Genomic DNA, 19,044 nt, shown 5'->3' with positions numbered 1-19,044 from the left:
CTTCAGTTCAGTCGCTCAGTCATGTCTGACTCTTTGTAACCTCATGAACTGCAGCACACCCTGTCCATTGCCAACTCCTGGAGTTTACTCAAACTCATGTCCATTAAGTCAGTGATGCCATCCAACCATCTCATTCTCTGTCATCCCCTTCTCCTCCTGTCTTCAATCTTCCCCAGAATCAGGGTCATTTCAAATGAGTCAGTTCTTCACATCAGGTGGCCAAAGTATTTGGAGTTTCAGCTTTAGCATCAGTCCTTGCAATGAATATTCAAGACTGATCTCCTTTAGGATGGACTGGTTGGATCTCCTTGCAGTCCAAGGGACTCTCAAAAGTCTTCTCCAACACCACAGTTCAAAACATTAATTTTTCTTGGGGGTAGTTTTGATCACCCACTCCTGTACAATGAACCTCCACCCATAGTTCTTCAGGCACTCTATCAGATCTAATCCCTTGAATCTATTTCTCACTTCCACTATATAATCGTAAGGGATTTGATTTAGGTCATACCTGAATGATCTAGTGGTTTTTCCTACTTTCTTCAGTTTAAGTCTGAATTTGGCAATAAGGAGTTCATTTTTATTTTCCCTAATAAAAAAGCCACTTTCTTATGTCATATCACTTGCTTCTTTGAATTGTTATTGTTAACTTTTCGCCGATGCTTTCAATTTTCCTGTGCAGGAGGTTTGGAGATAATTTTTCAGTTTTTAAGGATTGGCCTGTTGGGTAATATAGATATAAGCAGCATGTAGTGATATGGAGTCATCCAGAAAATTTCAGGGTCAGTTCGATAGAAAAGACAGCTAAATGGGCATGTTGAAGTATAAGGAGAAAGTTAATAGAGGTAGTAAGAACAATGAGGAAATCCAACTAGGTGTGGGTATTTTTTAACAAGATTAAAATTTGCAGTTCACCTTCAGTTGGTAGGGATTGATACCTTCTCACTGTCTGCAGCATTTGGAATTGATAACAACAGTTACTATAATTCATAAATAGAATAGTTCAGCTACATTTGATTGTCCAGCTCTTCAGTAGAATCAGGTTTGGCATCATAGGGTTTATAAGAACCTTCCTAGACATGTACATTTCACAGATCAGTAACAATTTTAAATTAAGAAAAAAGTGAAGAATATTGACATGGGTTTGCCAAATGCTTTTTGTTACGTAAGGACATTAAAAAAAAATCGCCATCGTTTATCACCATATTATTAACTCTCCAAGAAAAGAATGGCAAAATCCTACAGGAAACTAGGGTCTTCCCTCAGGAAATAAAACTTGGCATTTTAGAATTCTCTCTCTTTCCTTTGCCCTTAATATTATTTTCCTCTTTTCAGTATAGACTGGTTAAATCTTTGTCACAGACTGGCCTTAGTCCAAAAACAAACATTTGAGAACAACAGATTTTCCAACCTACTTTATAAAAAAGCAAGAGTTTTAAGATAGTCTAGAAAGATGTAAGTCTATTTCATTCCTTAAAATCTTTTTGATGGGTATTTTTAGTGTAATACTATTCTGATTGTGGAAACTTTTTGGAAAACAAATTCCAAATACCGCCTGCTTTAATACAAATTAATTTGTTTTACTTTTATAATCTCATAGTAGAAGACTAAACCTTTTTAAAGCTTTTATTCCCAGAGGCCAAATAAACAACGTATATTCCTATGTTCCTTGAACAATTATTTTATTGCTGAAATTTGCAAATCTTTATTTTTGAGAGGAATGGAGGCAGAACACTTGGTGATTTTCTTGTCCTAAGAAGATCGATGGCCCATACTAGTGGAACATGAGACAGAAGAGCTTACCATGATCATTTCTGTAGAGTTCAGATGTCAATAACCTGACCCATTAGGTGAACTGCAAGAATAAAGCATAGACAAACAGCAACAGCCATCATTCAAACGGAGGCATTTACAGCGCTCTTCTACAACACACCTGCTACTCCAGATGAAGTTTTGCTTCCCTGTGAAGTGCTCTAATTTGCATGGACTTTCAGTGACCTATCTATCAGCACACAGCAAGCACACACCTGCCTAAAAGGCTGGGTCCTCTTTTTATATATCATTGGTCACTACAGGGAAGTATAATAAAGCAAGACAACATAGTTAAAAATTGCAGACATTAAAGAGGAAACAGGAATAGTAAATGATCAGATTAAGCAATGGGAGTGTGAAAGTGAAAAGATAAAACAGAACCAAGAGTCAAATGAATTGATTTTTATCTAGGAGACTCCTTTTGAGCCCTGCTAATTTTTTTTTTCATGGAGTTAAAACACACAAGGTAAAATTCTTTCATTTATAGGTCTTGCAAAATAATGAACCAGGTTTGTTGGAGAAAATGTGAGGCCAAGGGAGCTTGAAACTTTGCAGACACAATTGGCCAGTGGGCTTATGATAGATCTGAGGTCCTCGGGGAGATAAGGAGCCTGGGCAGTTCTCAGAGCTTCTGGCAATCCACAAGGACATCATTTCTCCTCTGCATGTACTCTTCATATCTTGGTTGAGAAATATTAACGTGATAGGTACATCTTCTTGGTGCACTTTTGTGCAGCCAGTTTCAGGAAGGAATGTTTTGTTTCCTTGAAATAAAATTAACTCTACTATATGATAAGAATATAAATGAGAGTTGTACCATGGGAGGGGCTTCCCAGGTGGCACTAGTGGTAAAGAACCGACCTGCCAATGCAGGAGACATGAGAGGCAGGTTTGATCCCTGGGTCTAGAAGATCCCCTGGAGGAGGGAATGGCAACCACTCCAGTATTCTTTCCTGGAGAATCCTATGGACAGAGGAGCCTGGAGGGCTGCAGTCCATAGGGTTGCAAAGAGTCAGATATGACTGAAGCGACACAGCACACATGTGTACCATGAGAAGATGGGAAAGCCAGATAAGGAGTCAGGAAATCTGGGTTCTGATCCCAATTGCTAAAACTCATTACTGTATTATAATAGCAAAGCTACAATTACCTCTAGACTTTTGTCCTCACTTGTAAAATAAAAGGTTTATATCTAATTTTTAAAGTCCCTTTCAACTCTAAAGTGTTATGATACATGATGTATTTTTGATCTCCTAAGGAAGCACTTCATCTAAACACTGGTTTTGTTGCAATTTTCTTCCCTTTTAGAGAAGATTTGCAGACTAAAGTCAATATACTATGCTGCTGCTGCTGCTGCTGCTAAGTCGCTTCAGTCATGTCCGACTCTGTGAGACCCCATAGGCGGCAGCACACCAGGCTCTGCCATCCCTGGGATTCTCCAGGCAAGAACACTGGAATGGGTTGCCATTTCCTTCTCCAATGCATGAACGTGAAAAGTGAAAGTGAAGTCGCTCAGTTGTGTCCGACTCTCAGCGACCCCATGGACTGCAGCCTACCAGGCTCCTCCGTCCATGGGATTTTTCAGGCAAGAGTACTGGAGTGGGGTGCCATTGCCTTTGTTAAAACATTCTAAGGGCTAGATGAAACTGATTTTGAAGAAAATATGTCATGCTATCTCATACAGCTACAAAAAAATACACTAATTCATATAGTTATACAAAAATAAAAATAAGAATTAGTATGGTTAACCAGAATAAAACAGATTACACTTGTCACTTTTATGGATAAAGTTGTCCATAAAGAAAATCTCATGTACCTTTTTCCTTTTCCTTTTTACCTTATCTTTTAAAAAGTTTTTTTTTTTCTGAAAGAAGATTGCATTAAACCTGTGATCCATCACAGTTAAGAGATCATTACTGAGGCTATAGTAGGAAATACAGTCTTAGTCACAGGAAATTGACTCCTCATGCTTTAAGGACTATGATTCAGGCTCTCTTGGCTCTCGATAACAAGTGATTTCTCTTTCACTATCTCCATTGGTCATGCCTCTGTAATCCCCACTGTCAGTTTTCTTCCTCTCTCTGCTCTGAGCTGTGCCCTGGGCTAGTGAAAGAGGTCTGATCCTGAAGACTGCAGAACTTAGTTCATTCAGGCTTCTGGAAGCACAGCAGGAGATACATGGACAGGAGGAGAAAGAGGTCAAGGTCTTTTTTTTTTTTAATTTTATTTTATTTTTAAACCTCAAACACTGTATTAGTTTTGCCAAACATCAAAACGAATCCGCCACAGGTATACATGTGCTCCCCATCCTGAACCCTCCTCCCTCCTCCCTCCCCACACCATCCCTCTGGGTCGTCCCAGTGCACCAGCCCCAAGCATCCAGTATCGTTCATCGAACCTGGACTGGCAACTCGTTTCATACATGATATTTTACATGTTTCAATGCCATTCTCCCAAATCTTCCCACCCTCTCCCTCTCCAACAGAGTCCATAAGACTGTTCTATACATCAGTGTCTCTTTTGCTGTCTCGTACACAGGGTTATTGTTACCATCTTTCTTGTACTCCAGTGTTCATCGCAGCACTGTTTATAATAGCCAGGACATGGAAGCAACCTAGATGTCCATCAGCAGATGAATGGATGAGAAAGCTGAGGTCAAGGTCTTTCTTCCCTTTCTCTGGCTTTGGCTCAGTGGCTGTGTCCCTCTCACATGGCTGAGCTCTCACTTGGTCTGCAAATGCTGCTTCTTCCACTTGCCCAGTACCCTTCCACTGGTGACGGGTTCCTGGGACTTGTCCCTGGCTGACTTGCCGTCTCTTACTGGTTCCCGTACTCCTACACAGAGCTCTGAAATCATACCTTCTTTCATTCAGTTTTCTTCACTATCCCTATGAAGGTGTCTCCTGCTGACAGTACACTATCCTTCAAGGGTTTTAAAAATCTTCCTATTATAGATTTAGCAAAAGTATGTTTGTCCCCCAAAAGGTGTACTTTGATTTTAAAGTTCAGTTTATTTTTTAAGAGTTTCTCTGAATTTTAAAAATAAAAATATTACATGAAAGGAAAAAGATTTCTTTGTCATGACAGTGAGCTTTTTTTATTCAGTTTTGTCATTAATTGGGACAGCATGCTCACAGCCAGTTCTAAAAGAGTTGATAATCAAAGAGTTTCCATTATGCCTTTTCATTCTCTTAGACATTCCTTCTCACCCTACTGAAAAATAAGTCAGTCCCTCTTCACACACCCCCATCCTCCCCCCCATAAAAGGAAAAAGAAACCTACCCAAATCTTTTTGGATACATTAATTCTTATCAGTGCCACTTTATACCTGAGAGCTCAACAATTTCTATTTTGTGATTTTTTTTTCAGACTCCTTAACATTTATGTGGCAATCACGGTATAAGATTGACTTTCCAGTGTTACCACACAACACATCATAAGGCATCCACAAAAGACCAAAGATGCTAGAATAAGCCAACTGATAACTGAGCTTTGATATGCTGAGCTGCCATCATCTCTCTTTTCACTTAACAAATTGTTTGAAAGGAAGTTGGAATAAAAGGCAAGGAGCAAAATGCCCCATTGCCCAACAGAGATTTCTTTAGACCGAAGATCATCTAACACGTTTGTTTCTCCTTCCTTTTTTCTCATTAACTATGTCCGATCCTGCTGTACAGGTGTGGTTGATACATTTCACCTGTGTCACTCCTCCTCTTTCTTCCACCATTAACTCTTTTCAGATTCAGAATATTTTTGAAAAGATTTTATTGAAGGACTGCACTTTTAGGTTGTCTCAGAATTTCCAAACGTAGAACAAAAGTTAGAGGCAATTAAATTTTATAAACTATTAAAGTCTTAGTATTGTTGCGTTTGGCATGGACTATTAAATGGAGCGAGAAAACTGGTTTACTTTTGATGGACAAATTTTGGTCATGTGTACATAATCCAAACTGTGGAAATTGCTACAGGAATAACAGCATGCCTCAGAAATCAATGAAATCAATGCCTGTGGTATACGATTTGAGTTTTTTTTCCCTCCCCCCATCCCACTCCTCTTTCTTTCTCCTTTTTTTAAGGGTTAAACTGGGTGGTTTTCAGAGTTTTACAAGAGAACTATTAGTGAAAAACAATCTGATACATTCAACTTACCAAGGCCCTACTCTTTTCCCTCTAATCTTTCAGCAGGACCCAAGGGAGGCTAAAGTTTAGATCAGTCTATTCTCCACAAGAACTTTGATTCACTATTAAATTCCGTCTAATGAAGATGACTTTGCCATCCCACGGCCATCAGCAGGCTATGTGTGGGACAATGCAAAACCCACCTTGTATAGAGGAACATTGTTCTTTCTTCTTAGTCACACCAGTTGAATAGACTCTCATGGAAAATTCACATGCACAAGAGACCTGTGAAACCAGTAACAGTATTAATCTCTAGGGTGCCTTGCTGAGTCATGTTAAGGAAATAACTATTTTGCGTAAGTACACACTTGTTCGTGTCTTAACAGCTTATCATGTTTATGATCAGAGCAAATAGATGAGACAGAGAAAAAGAGGGAGGGAGGGAGGGAGAGAGAGAGGAGAGAGGAAAAAGGAGAGAGAGAAAGGGATTTTTATTAATGACAAAAGGTAACATTATAATATAAAATATAATTCAGCTATTTGCAGATTATGCACTAATTAGGTTGAATCTAATTTTCCCATAGTTCTTACTTTGTAGATAAATTTTTAAAATGTGTAAGTTTGAGAATTCTGAAGCTTGCTTTAGTATTTAAAGAATTTCTGATATATCACTCATACAAACTAAGAAAATTAAAAATAATGAAATAAACTGATACTGATATTAAACTATTCCATTTAATAAAATCGTGTATCTACAATGTTTATTTATTCTTCCTATTTACTTCATACATTACATTAGAAATTAGGCAAAATTAGACAAATGAAGCCTTATAAATAGCAAAGTTTTGGGGTTAATAATGATCCAAACTAGTGCCAGAGATAACAATTTGTGCTTTTAGGAGGCAGTACCGCATAATGGTTATAGGCATGAACTCTTACAATTCATCATATACTACCCATGGGACAGGTACAGATAAATCCCTGGAACCTCAGTTTCCTTGTTTGTAAAATGAGAATTATTCTTCTGTAAAACTACTGCTAAGTTGTATGTTGATGTGAAGATTTACTGAGACAACATATATATAAGGCATTTAGAAGAGTAATTGAAACATTAAGTTAGTTATTATTAATGTTTTATTCATTGGACACTGTGCATGCTTTCTGATGGAGAAAAACAGCTTCACAATGATAAAGTATAAATATTTAAGATGCAGTAAAAAATATAACATAATTCATATACATTATTTAACATGAAACTAAATGTTAATTCTTAATTTTTTTTCTATTAAACTTGTTAGAAAAACAGGTGAGTCTACTTTAGTTGTGATTGAGTAGTTTCTATAAGATTTACCTTCCTATTGAGAGTAACTATAAACCACAGAAAAGATTTAAAAAGGCAGTTACCAGAGGTACGTACATGTGTGCTCAGCCATGTCTGACTCTTTTAGACCCCATGGACTGTAGCCTGCCAGGCTCCTCTGTCCATGGGATTTCCCAGGCATGAATACTGTGTTGGTTGCCATTTCCTCCTTTAGGGGATTTTCCCAATCCAGGGATCGAACCCACATCTCACATCTCCTGCATTGGCAGGCAGATTCTTTACCATTGTGCCACCTAAGAAGCCCCAATTACCAAAGGTACGATAGAGTAAATAAAAGCAGGCAAAATCTGGAAGGGACATGATTTTTGGAAGAAGAGAATATGCCTTATGAGTTTCTTTTTTTGGTAGCTTTTTACCTGAGTCCAGGCCCACTCAGTGACATAGAAAGTGAAAGCGTTAGTCTCCCAGTCAAGTCCAACTCTTTGCAACTGCATGCATGGACTGTAGCCCACCAGGCTCCTCTGTCCATGGGATTCTCCAGGCAAGAATACTGGAGTGGCTTGCCATTCCCTTCTCCAGGGGATCTTCCCAACCCAAGGACCAAACCCAGGTCTCCCGCATTGCAGGAAGATTCTTTACCATCTGAGCCACCACTAACACTTGTATAGAAATCTGTAGTCTTAGTGGTTTGAAGAATTAGGCAACAGAGTTTGAGGGCACCATAGCAGGGCACTGGGAAGTAAGGGAAAGTACTGGGTTGAATAATGTTCCCTCAAAATTCATGTCCATCCAGAATCTGTGAATATGACCTTATTTGGAAATAGAAACTTTGCAGGTCTAATTCAGGCAAGATCATATTGAATTAGAGTGGGTGCTAATCCAATGACAGTATCTTTATATAAGAAGAGGGAAATTTTGACATAGACACACACAAGAGGGGACATTACCTTATGAAGATGGCGGCAGAGATGGGAATGCTGCTGTTGTTCAGTCCCCTAGTTGTGTCCGACTCTTTGGCAACCCCATGGACTGTAGCATGCCAGGCCTCCCTGTCCTTCACTATCTCCCGAAGTTTGCCCAAGTTCATATCCATTGCATCCTCTGATGCATCCAGCCATCCTCTGATGCCCTCTCCTCCTGCCCTCCTCAGTCTTTCCCAGAATCAGGGACTTTTCCAATGAGTCAGTCATTCGCATCAGCTACCAAAATACTGGAGCTTCAGCTTCAGCATTAGTCCTTCCAATGAGTATTCAGGTTTGATTTCCCTTTGATCTCTTTGCTGTCCAAGAGACTTTAAGGAGTCTTCTCCAGCATCACAGTTCAAAGGCATCAATTCTTTAGCACTCTGCCTTCTTCACAATCCAGCTCTCACAACCATACATGACCACTGGGAAGACCATAGCCTTGACTATACGGACCTTTGTCGGTAGAGTAATGTCTCTGTTTTTCAACACACTGCCTAGGTTTCTCATAGCTTTCCTGCCAAGAAGCAATTGTCTTCTGATTTCATGGCTGCAGTAACTGTCTGCAGTGATTTTAGAGCCCAAGAAGAGGAAATCTGTCACTACTCCCACCTTTTCCCCCTCTATTTGCCTTGAAGTAATGGGGCGGGATGCCATGACCTTAGTTTTTTTGATATTTAATTTTAAGCCGGCTTTTTCACTCATTTCCTTCACCCTCATCAAGAGGTTCTTTCATTCCTCTTCATTTTCTGCCTTTAGAGTGGCAGAAGGTTATCTGAGGTTGTTGATGTTTCTCCCACCTATCTTGATTCCAGCTTATAACTCATGCAGCCTGGCATTTCTCATGATATGCTCAGCATATAGATTAAATAAACAGGGTGACAACAGACAGCCCTGTCATAGTCCTTTCTCAATCCTGAACCAATCAGTTGTTCCATACAGGGTTCTAACTGTTGCTTCTTGACCCGCATACAGGTTTCTCAGGAAACAGGTAAGATGGTCTGATATTCCCATCTCTTTAATATCCACATATATCAAAGGCTTTAGCATAGTCAGTGAAACAAAGGTAGATGTTTTTCTGAAATTCCCTTACTTTCTCTGTGATCCAGTGAATGTTGGCAATTTGATCTCTGGTTCCTCTTCCTTTTCTAAATCCAGCTTGGACCTCTGGAATTTCTTGGTTTGCATAATGCTGAAGCCTGGCATACAAGATTTTAAGCATGACCTTACTAGCATGGGAGATGAGTAAAATTGTCCAATAGTTTGAATATTCTTTAGTGCTACCCTTCTTGGGAATTGGGATGAGGACTGACCTTTTCTGATCCTGTGGCCACTGCTGGGTCTTCCAGATTTGCTGACATATTGAGTGCAACACTTTAATAGCATCATCTTTTAGGGTTTTGAATAGCTCTATTGGAATTACACCACGTCCACTAGCTCTACTGACAGAAGTGTTTCCTAAGACCCACTTCTATAATGTCTGGCTCTGGGTTACTGACCACATCATAGTTATCCAGGTCATTAAGATCTTATTTTGTACAGCTCTTTCACATATTCTTTCCACCTCTCCTTGATTTCTTCTTCATCTGCTAGGTCTCTACCATTTCTCTTCTTTATTATGCCCATCTTTGGGGAAAAAAGTTCTCTTGATATTTCCAATTTTCCTGAAGAGATCTGTAGTCTTTCCCCTTCAGTTGTTTTCTTCTAGTCTTATACACCGTTCATTGAAGAAGGTCTTCTTGGCTCTCCATACTATTCTTTGGAACTCTGCATTTAGTTGGATGTACTTTTCCCTTTCTCCCTTGCTTATTTTTTTTCTCCCTTGCTCTTCTTTCTTCAGCTATTTGTAAAGCCTCCTCAGATAACCACTTTACCTTCTTGCCTTTCTTTTTCTTTGGGATGGTTTTGCTCACTGCCTCCTGTATAATAGTACAGACCTCTGTCCGTAGTTATTCAGGCACACTGTTTACTAGATCTAATCACTTGAATCTATTCATCACCTCCACTACATATTCATCGCCTCCACTGCATATTCATCAGTTCAGTTCAGTTGTTCAGTCATGTCTGACTCTTTGTAAGCCCATGGACTATAGCACGCCAGGCTTCCCAGTCCATCACCAACTCCTGGAGCTTGCTCAAACTCATGTTCATCAAGTCAGTGATGCATCCAACCATCTCATCCTATGTCATCCCATTCTCCTCCTGCCTTAATCTTTCCCAGCATCAGGATCTTTTCTAGTGAGTCAGTTCTTCAAATCAGGTGGCCAAAGTATTGGAGTTTCAGCTTCAGCATCAGTCCTTCCAGTGAATATTCAGGACTGATTTCCTTTAGGATGGACTGGTTGGATCTCCTTGCAGTCCAAGGGACTCTCAAGAGTCTTCTCCAACACCACAGTTCAAAAGCATCAATTCTTTGGCACTAAGCTTTCTTTATAGTCCAACTCTCACATCCATATATGACTACCAGAAAAACCATAGCTTTGGCTAGATGGACCTTTGTCAGCAAAGTGATGTCTCTGCTTTTTATTATGCTGTCTAGGTTGTGTCTTTGAATTTCATGGCTGCAGTCACCATATTCAGTGATTTTGGATCCCAATAAAATAAACTTTGTCACTGTTTGCATTGTTTCCCCATCTATTTGCCATGAAGTGATGGGACCAGATGCCATGATCTTAGTTTTCTGAATGTTGAGTTTTAAAACAGCTTTTCGCTCTCCTCTCACTTTCATCAAGAGGCTCTTTAGTTCTTCTTTGCTTTCTGCCATAAGAGTGGTGTCATCTGTATCTGAGGTTATTGATATTTCTCCTGGTAATTTGATTCCAGCTTGTGCTTCATCCAGCCCAGCATTTCACACGATGTACTCTGCATATAAGTTAAATAAGCATATTCATAGGGGATTGTATTTAAGTCTACCTAGATGGCCTAGTGTTTTCTCCACTTTCTTTAGTTTAAACCTGAAGTTTGCTATGAGAAGCTAATGATCTGAGCCACAGTCAGCTCCAGGTCTTGTTTTTGCTGACTATATACAGCTTCTTCGTCTTTGACTAAAAAGAATGTAATCAATTTGATTTTGATATTGACCATTTGGTGATGTCCATGTATAGTCATCTCTTGTTTTATTGAAAATGATGTTTGCTATGACCAATACATCCTCTTGGCAGAATTCAGTTAGCCTTTGCCGTGCTTCATGTTGTACTCCAAGACCTAACTTGCCTCTTACTCCAGGTATCTCTTGACTTCCTACTTTTGCATTCCAATCCCCAATGATGAGTAGAAATCTTTTTTGATGTTCTAAGAGTTTTTTCTAGGTCTTCATAGAGCTTATCAACTTCATCTTCTTTAGCATTGTTCATAGGGGCATAGACTTAAATTACTGTGATGTTGAATGGTTTACCTCGGAAACGAACTGAGATCATTCTGTCATTTTTGAGTTTGCACCCAAGACTACATTTTGGACTCTTTTGTCAATTAACAGGGCTACTCCATTTCTTCTATGGGATTCTTGCCCACAGTAGATAATGGTCATCTGAATTAAATTTCCATTCCCATCCATTTTAGTTCACTGATTGCTAAGATGTCAATGTTTATTCTTACCATTTCCTGCTTGACCACATCCAATTTACCTTGGTTCATGGACCTACCATTCCAGGTCCTTATGCAATACTGTTGTTTGCATTGGCTTTTACTTTCATCACTAGGCATATCCACAAGTGAGCAGCATTTCTGCTTTGTCCTAGCCACTTGGTTCTTTCTGGGCTATTAGTAGCTGTCCTCCTCTCTTCCCCAGTAGCATATGAGATACCTTCTGACCGGGGGGACTCATCTTTTGGTTTCATCTCTTTTCGTCTTTTTGTATAATTCCTGATTTTCACACGGCAAGTATATTGGGGTGGTTTGCCATTCCCTCTTCCAGTGGATCACGTTTTGTCAGAACTCTCTACTATGCAATTGGAATATGCAGCTGCAAACCAATCAATGCCAACTATTATTGGCAACCACCAAACCCAATGAGAGAGGCATAGAACAGATCCTTCCTCAGAGCCTCCAGGAGAAGCAAGCTAATATTGCCAATACCTTGATTTTGGACTGCTAGCCTTCAGAACTGTAAGAGAACAAATTCTTGTTTTAAGCCACCTAGTTTGTGATACTCTGTTATAGCATCTCTAGGAAACTAATACAGAGAGAAAACACAGGGAAAGAGAAAGTCAATACCAGATACCCCAAATTCTGAGTATAAAATCTGCCACTATCTCTGGCGGACCCCTGAATGGGGAAACTAAGGTTAAAATAATTGAATAGACTTTCAGCTGCTTCACTCTACAGGGATACAGAGTTTGGAGTTCAAGTTCAGTCAAATTAACTGTCCATTGAAACATCAACAACAAAACCCACAATGCTTTTGGGAGACTATAAGAAGATCCTGCATCTTTATAATATATAACTCAAAAGATAAAATATATATTTATAAAATATCAATAACATAATGCAATTCCAAATAATTCAACAAATGAAGAAACAGAAAATTGCAATTCTTACTCAAGAAAACATATGGTCAGTAAAGATGATCTCTTTACTCTTAGATGACACAGGTATTGAAATTACCAGATAAGGATTATAAAGCAAATATTTTAACTGTTTTTAAGAACATAAAGAAAAATGTGACTCTGTAGAGTGAACAAATAGGATATCTCAGCCAAAAAATACAAACTATGAAAGAGAACCATTAAAAAATTTATAGAACTGAAATGTGAAATATCTGAAATTTAAAAATACTGGAAGTTTAGCAGAAGACTGAAGATGACAAAGAAATCACAGTAATCTTAAAGATAGATCATCAGAAATTAGTCAATCGGAAGAACAGAAGAAATAAAGATTCTTTAGAAAATGAACAGAGCCTCAATATCTGTGGAGCAATAGCAAGAAGTCTAACATATGGTTAATTTTAGTGGAAAATATATGACAAATAATAGCTCAAAAAAATCTTAATTTTTGATTTAAATGTCTCACTACAGAAAAAAAAGAAAATCACCCTAGGCACATCTTGATGAAAAATAAAGAGAAAGAGAAAGTATTACAAGAGGAAAAAAAGACACATTACACACAGGAGGACAAGAATATAAAAGACTGAATATTAATAACAATGGTTTCCAGAAAACATTGGGACAATATCTTTAAGACACTGAAAGAAAACTGTCTGACTAGACTTCTGTATTCAGTGAAAATATCAGATATTTAGAAAATCCCTCAAAATTTGGAAAGTAAATAACATACTGCTATTTTTTTTTTAACAGAGGAAACTATCAAGATCAACATTTTATCTAAAGGCTGAGATTATTTTTATAGTTTGTCATTATTTCTGCTTATGAACACAAATTCTTCTTCAATAGCACCAGAGGGCAACATTGATAATCTTTTCAGCAGCCAAATGGACTGAGCTTATTCTTGATCTGACAGTTTTTCCACTAACATTTCTTCTAGTTCCTCCTTAATCAGTCATCTGCTGCCAATTGGGTCTTTGGTTTTTAGTTTTTTCTGAAAACAGACCTTGAGCTCACAAGTGGTTTTGGTTGTTTTTTTTTTTCTTCTTCACATGTAGTAGCTTTCTGTGTGCCTCATGAATTCATGAATAATATGCTTGTTTGCCAGTATAAAATAAAATGAAATGGGCGGCCATCTTCTCCCCACTGGATGCTCTTTGTTTTGGAAAAATCTCTTCAAGATGCTTCATTATTGGCTGGGCTCACTTCTCAAACCCCCGGGGAAAAGGTAAGTAATCACTCTGTCAATATTCTCTTGGGTAAAACTTTCTGAATCTTTTCCCATCATGTTAGTTAAATGTCTCTTTCCTATGTTGAATTCTAAAATCTGCTACGTAGTTTCACGTCTTAAGGCTGCAACATTTTTCTTGTTATAACTGCAGTGTGTCTTAGCCTTTGCTGTGCTTAGTCACTCAGTTATGTCCGACTCTTTGTGACCCCATGGACTGTAACCCACCAGGCTTCTCTGTCTATCCAAATCCTCCAGGCAAGAATACTGGAGTGTGTTGCCATGCCCTCCTCCAGGGGATCTTCCCAACCCAGGGATTGAACCCAGGTCTCCCAAATTTCAGGTGGATTCTTTACCATCTGAGCCACCAGGGAAGCCCTTCTTAGCCTTGATAAGTGGCATCTGGTCCTTGTCTGTAGCTCAGCAATGGCGGCTCTCCAGAGGCCTTGTCTGGGGGCAAAGCTAATCCTAACCCTAAGAAAGAGACAGAAGGAGGCAGCTAGGGGGCAGGACACACAGGGAGCAACCATGTTGGCAAAGGGACATAGGGAGAGGGCAAAGGGGCAGGGCCTGCAAACTGCAGCACACATCTTTTAAAATACTAATTTTAAATTTCATGGCTGCAGTCACCATCTGCAGTGATTTTGGAGCCCAAGAAAATAAAATCTGCCACTGTTTCCAGTTTTTCCCCATCTGTTTGCCATGAATTGATGGGGCTGGATGCCATGACCTTCATTTTATGAATGTTGAATTTTAAGCCAGCATTTTCACTCTCTTCTCTCACTCGCATCAAGAGGCTCTTTAGCTCCTCTTCACTTTCTGCCATTAAGTGGTATCATCTGCATATCTGAGGTTATTGAGATTTCTCCCAGAAATCTCTTGATTTCTGAATCTCTTGATTCATCGAGCTCAGCATTTCATATGATGTACTCTTCATATACATTAAATAAGCAGGGTGACAATATGCAGCCTTGACATATTTCTTTCCCAGTTTTGAATCAGTCTGTTGTTCCATGTCCAATTCAAATTGTTGCTTCTTGACTTGCATGTAGGTTTCTCAGGAAGCAAGTTAAGTGGTCTGGTATTTATTCTCATTTCTTTAAGAATTTTCCTCAGTTTATTGTGATCCACACAAAGGCTTTAGCATAGTCAGTGAAGCAGATGTTCTTTCTAGAATTCCCTTGCTTTTTCTATTATCCAGTGTATGTTGGCAATTTGATCATTGGTTCCTCTGTCTTTTCTAAATCCAACTTGTATGTCTGGAAATTCTTGATTCATGTATTGTTGAAGCCTAGCTTAAAGGATATTGAGCATTACCTTGTGTATCTCAATGAAGCCATGAACCAGGCAGTTCAGGGAGAAGGCAATGGCAAACCACCTCAGTATTCTTGCCTCAAGAACCCCACGAACAGTATGAAAAGACAAAAAGATGTGACAAGGGAAGATGTGCCCTCCCAGGTTGGTAGATGTCCAATATGCTACTTGGAAAGAACAGAGAAATAACTCTAGAAAGAATGAAAATGCTGGGCCAAAACAGAAATGACACTCAGTTGTGGATGTATCTGGTGGTGAAAATAAAATTTGCTGCTCTAAAGAATAGAGAGGGACTATCATTATAGATATTATAGACATAACAAGAATAATAAGAGAATATGAGTGAGTGAGTGAAAGTTGCTCAGTTGTGTCTGACTCTTTGTGACCCCATGGACCATACAGTCCATTGAATTATCCCAGCCAGAATACTGGAGTGGGTAGCCTTTCCCTTCTTCAGGGGATCTACACAACCCAGGGATCAAACCCAGGTCTCCCATGTTGCAGATGACTTCTTTACTAGCTGAGCCACAAGGGAAGCCCAGTAAGAGAATATATTGACAACTTTATGCTCATATGTTTAACAACTTAGGTGAAATCGATGAATTCTTTGAAAAGTACAACTTACCAAAACTGACACAAGATAAAACAGAAATTTGGAAGAGTCCTATATTGTAATAGATTTATTGGTTGATTAGAAAAGTAGTGTTTTTTCTTCTCTTTATTTCATGCCTGATTTTTTTAATAGAGTGTCTTAATGTATTTTGTGTATGTTGTAGATCTCTTTATTTTAATCTGTTTGGGCTGCTGTAACAAAATACTGTTCTCCACCAGCTGTTTTTACCTTTGTCATGTGATCAAAGTCAATACTACCTACGATGGGACAAACTGATATCATGTGCCTCCTGATATGATGGACCGAGAAGGACACAGCATCACTACTGTGGTATTCTTAACAACAATGAATAATCTGAATTTAATCATGAGGAAACATCAGATAAATTCCAATTGAGCAGCATTCTACAAAATAACTGGCTAGCATTCTTTAAAGTGTCAAGGTCATGAAAGACAAAGAAAGGCTGAGGAACTACTTCAGCTTATAGGAGAGTAAAGTGACATGACAACTACATGCATCGTAGGTTAGATCTTAAACCAGGTAAAGAACATTAGTGGGTAAATTGGTAAATTTGAAGAAAATCTGTAAATTAGATAATAGTGTTACTTAAGGTTAAGATTGATTCTAATACTAATTTCTTGATTTTAATGATAGTACTGTGGTTATATGGAACTTCCCTGGTGACTCAGACAGTAAAGAATCTGCCTGCAATTTGGAAGACCTGGGTTTGATTCCTGGGTTGGGAAGATCCCCTGGAGAAGGGAATGGCTACCCACTCCAGTATTCTTGCCTGGGAAATCCCATGGACAGAAGAAGCCAGGTGAGCTACAATCAATGGGGTTGCAAAGAGGTGGACACGGCTGAGTGACTAGAACTCGAGCACTCACTGTGGTTATATAGAAGGTGAAAGTGTTAATCACTTAGTCATGTCTGACTCTTTGACCCCATGGACTGTAGCTCTCCAGGCTCTTCTGTGCATGGAAGTCTCCAGGCAAGAATACTGGAGTGGGTTGCCATTCCCTCCTCCAGCAGTCTCCCCAACCCAGGGATTGAACCTGGGTCTCCCACATTGCAGGCAGATTCCTTACCATCTGAGTCATGTAAGATGATATTTATAGAATATGAGTGGAAGGTGTATAAGAATTTTTTATAGTATTTCTGCAACTTTTTGTAAGTATAGAATTATCTCAAAATTAAATTCTTATAACTTCTAAGCTTAAAAATTAAAAGAAATTTAACAAAAAGTAGCTTTTGAACTTAACTGGCTCTCTTCAACTAGTCTACAATTGGTTTAGTGCCTGCTGGTGTTTATGCTGAGTTCAATGTAGATAGTCTCTGGGCTTTTGGAGTTTGTATTCTGGTGGGGAAAGATATTTATTAAAAAAAATACTTTTGTTGTTATTTTTCAGTCACTAAGTTGTGTCTAACTCTTGTGCGACTCCATGGACTATAGCACGCTAGGCCTTACCAAGAATGCAAATAAATTTTTTTGCCAGACTATTTTCCATGAACTAGGCTGAGGCAGAATTTAAAAGCACCAAAAAAATTTTATTCTAATGTTATAAATTTAAGTCCCTAATATTCTAACTTTAAACCATGAATTTAAAATTTGCAAATTGACAAATTTGTATATGTGTGTGTATATTGCTATGGACATCAGACAATATTAGATGTTGATTACACATATAGTCATGTTACATTTATCTAAGTTATAAGTAAATTTTTAAATTTTATATCCAGTGACCAGACTGTATCTATTGTTCTTTACAGAAATTACTCTGTCTTTATCTCTGAAGGGGCTACATTGACCAAACAATCACAGCCTGGGCTAAATCTCCTAATAAAACTAAATACAAATGGGTAATATGTACTTGATTATATTTAATCATTATAATAACTTCAGTAAACAGTTTTGAAGATGAAGTTTTTAGTCTTGCTGGCTGGCCCACCTTTTCTTATGATTAGTGGAAATTTTGGTGCTGTCTGTGACCATAAAACTTAATATATCCTGGAATTAATTCTATGACCGAGACCTCATGAGAAGACTCCATGACCTATTGAGTTCAACAAAACTGACGCAGAGTGTTTTAGAGCACAGTGATTTGGAAAGCCAGTGAACCAAGGACAAAAAAATGTTGGGCTGACAATTCTGTGTCATACTAGGGCCCCTCTTAGGGCTTTCCACTTGGTACAGTGGTAAAGACTCTGCCTGCCAGTCCAGGAGATGCAAGAGATGTAGGTTCGATCCCTACGTCGGGAATATCCACTGGAGTAGGAAATGGCAACCCACTCCAGTGTTCTGGCCTGGAAAATCCCATGAACAGAGGAGCTTGGAGGGCTACAGTCCATGGGTTGGACATGACTGAGGACACACACACACACACACACACACAGGGCTCCTCTGCCTTTGTTGTACAATGGGTTTGGAAAAAGTCCTCTGACATTCAAAGGACATAATGATATATTTGCACTCATGTTTAATTTTCTGTTCCAAGTAATAAGTGACACTATAAATTGAGGATTTCTTCAACCTTAATGGATAAAAAAGTTTTTGTTCTTCATGAGCGTCTAAGTATAAACTCTTTAGGATAAACATTTTAGTCTCGCAGTGATGATCTAAAGCTTCACATTTTAAACTTTGGATCAATTGTTCACTATGCAGAAAACGTTAAAGACTGCAGTCCTACCACGTTTTCTCTACCTTTCATTAAGTTTTCAAAATCCCTGTTATGGATAGTCTTTTTCTCTCAGGGCCTTTTAATTTTTAATCACGGTTGTCTCAAATGCTGATCATATTTCTGAGAAATTACTTTATGTAAAAGATGGAGCAAGATAGAGTTGCCACATACCTTTTTATCTTTTCTGTGAAATTATTTGAACCTAAAGTTGTGGTGACAAGGTTGCTTCTAATAGATTCTGTTGCCATGGAAGCAGGCTGTTGAAAAGAGCAAGACTCAAAACCTCCAACTCTTTGCATGTTTATACCTATGCTCACAAATATATAAATTTTAGATTGAATGACAAACCATATACTGTGAAACCTGTTGACCGTGCAGTATTTTTCAAAAACAAAAGTTATAGATGCTAATATAACAGAGTTGAGCTAATTGTATATAATCAAGATTCTTTTATACAATAAA

The 19,044-nt window shown here is 38.5% G+C and overlaps 1 pseudogene; it reads right to left on the bottom strand.

Moving 5' to 3' along the window:
• Positions 1-13,548: 13,548 nt before the first annotated feature.
• LOC129657384 (28S ribosomal protein S9, mitochondrial-like) lies at positions 13,549-14,507 on the bottom strand (annotated as a pseudogene).
• Positions 14,508-19,044: the final 4,537 nt, after the last annotated feature.

Source organism: Bubalus kerabau, chromosome 7 (assembly GCF_029407905.1).
Source record: "Bubalus kerabau isolate K-KA32 ecotype Philippines breed swamp buffalo chromosome 7, PCC_UOA_SB_1v2, whole genome shotgun sequence".
In the NCBI taxonomy this organism is placed as follows: domain Eukaryota; kingdom Metazoa; phylum Chordata; class Mammalia; order Artiodactyla; family Bovidae; genus Bubalus; species Bubalus kerabau.
The sequence above is the reverse complement of the archived record's forward strand: the minus strand, read 5'-3'. Positions and strand labels throughout refer to the sequence as shown.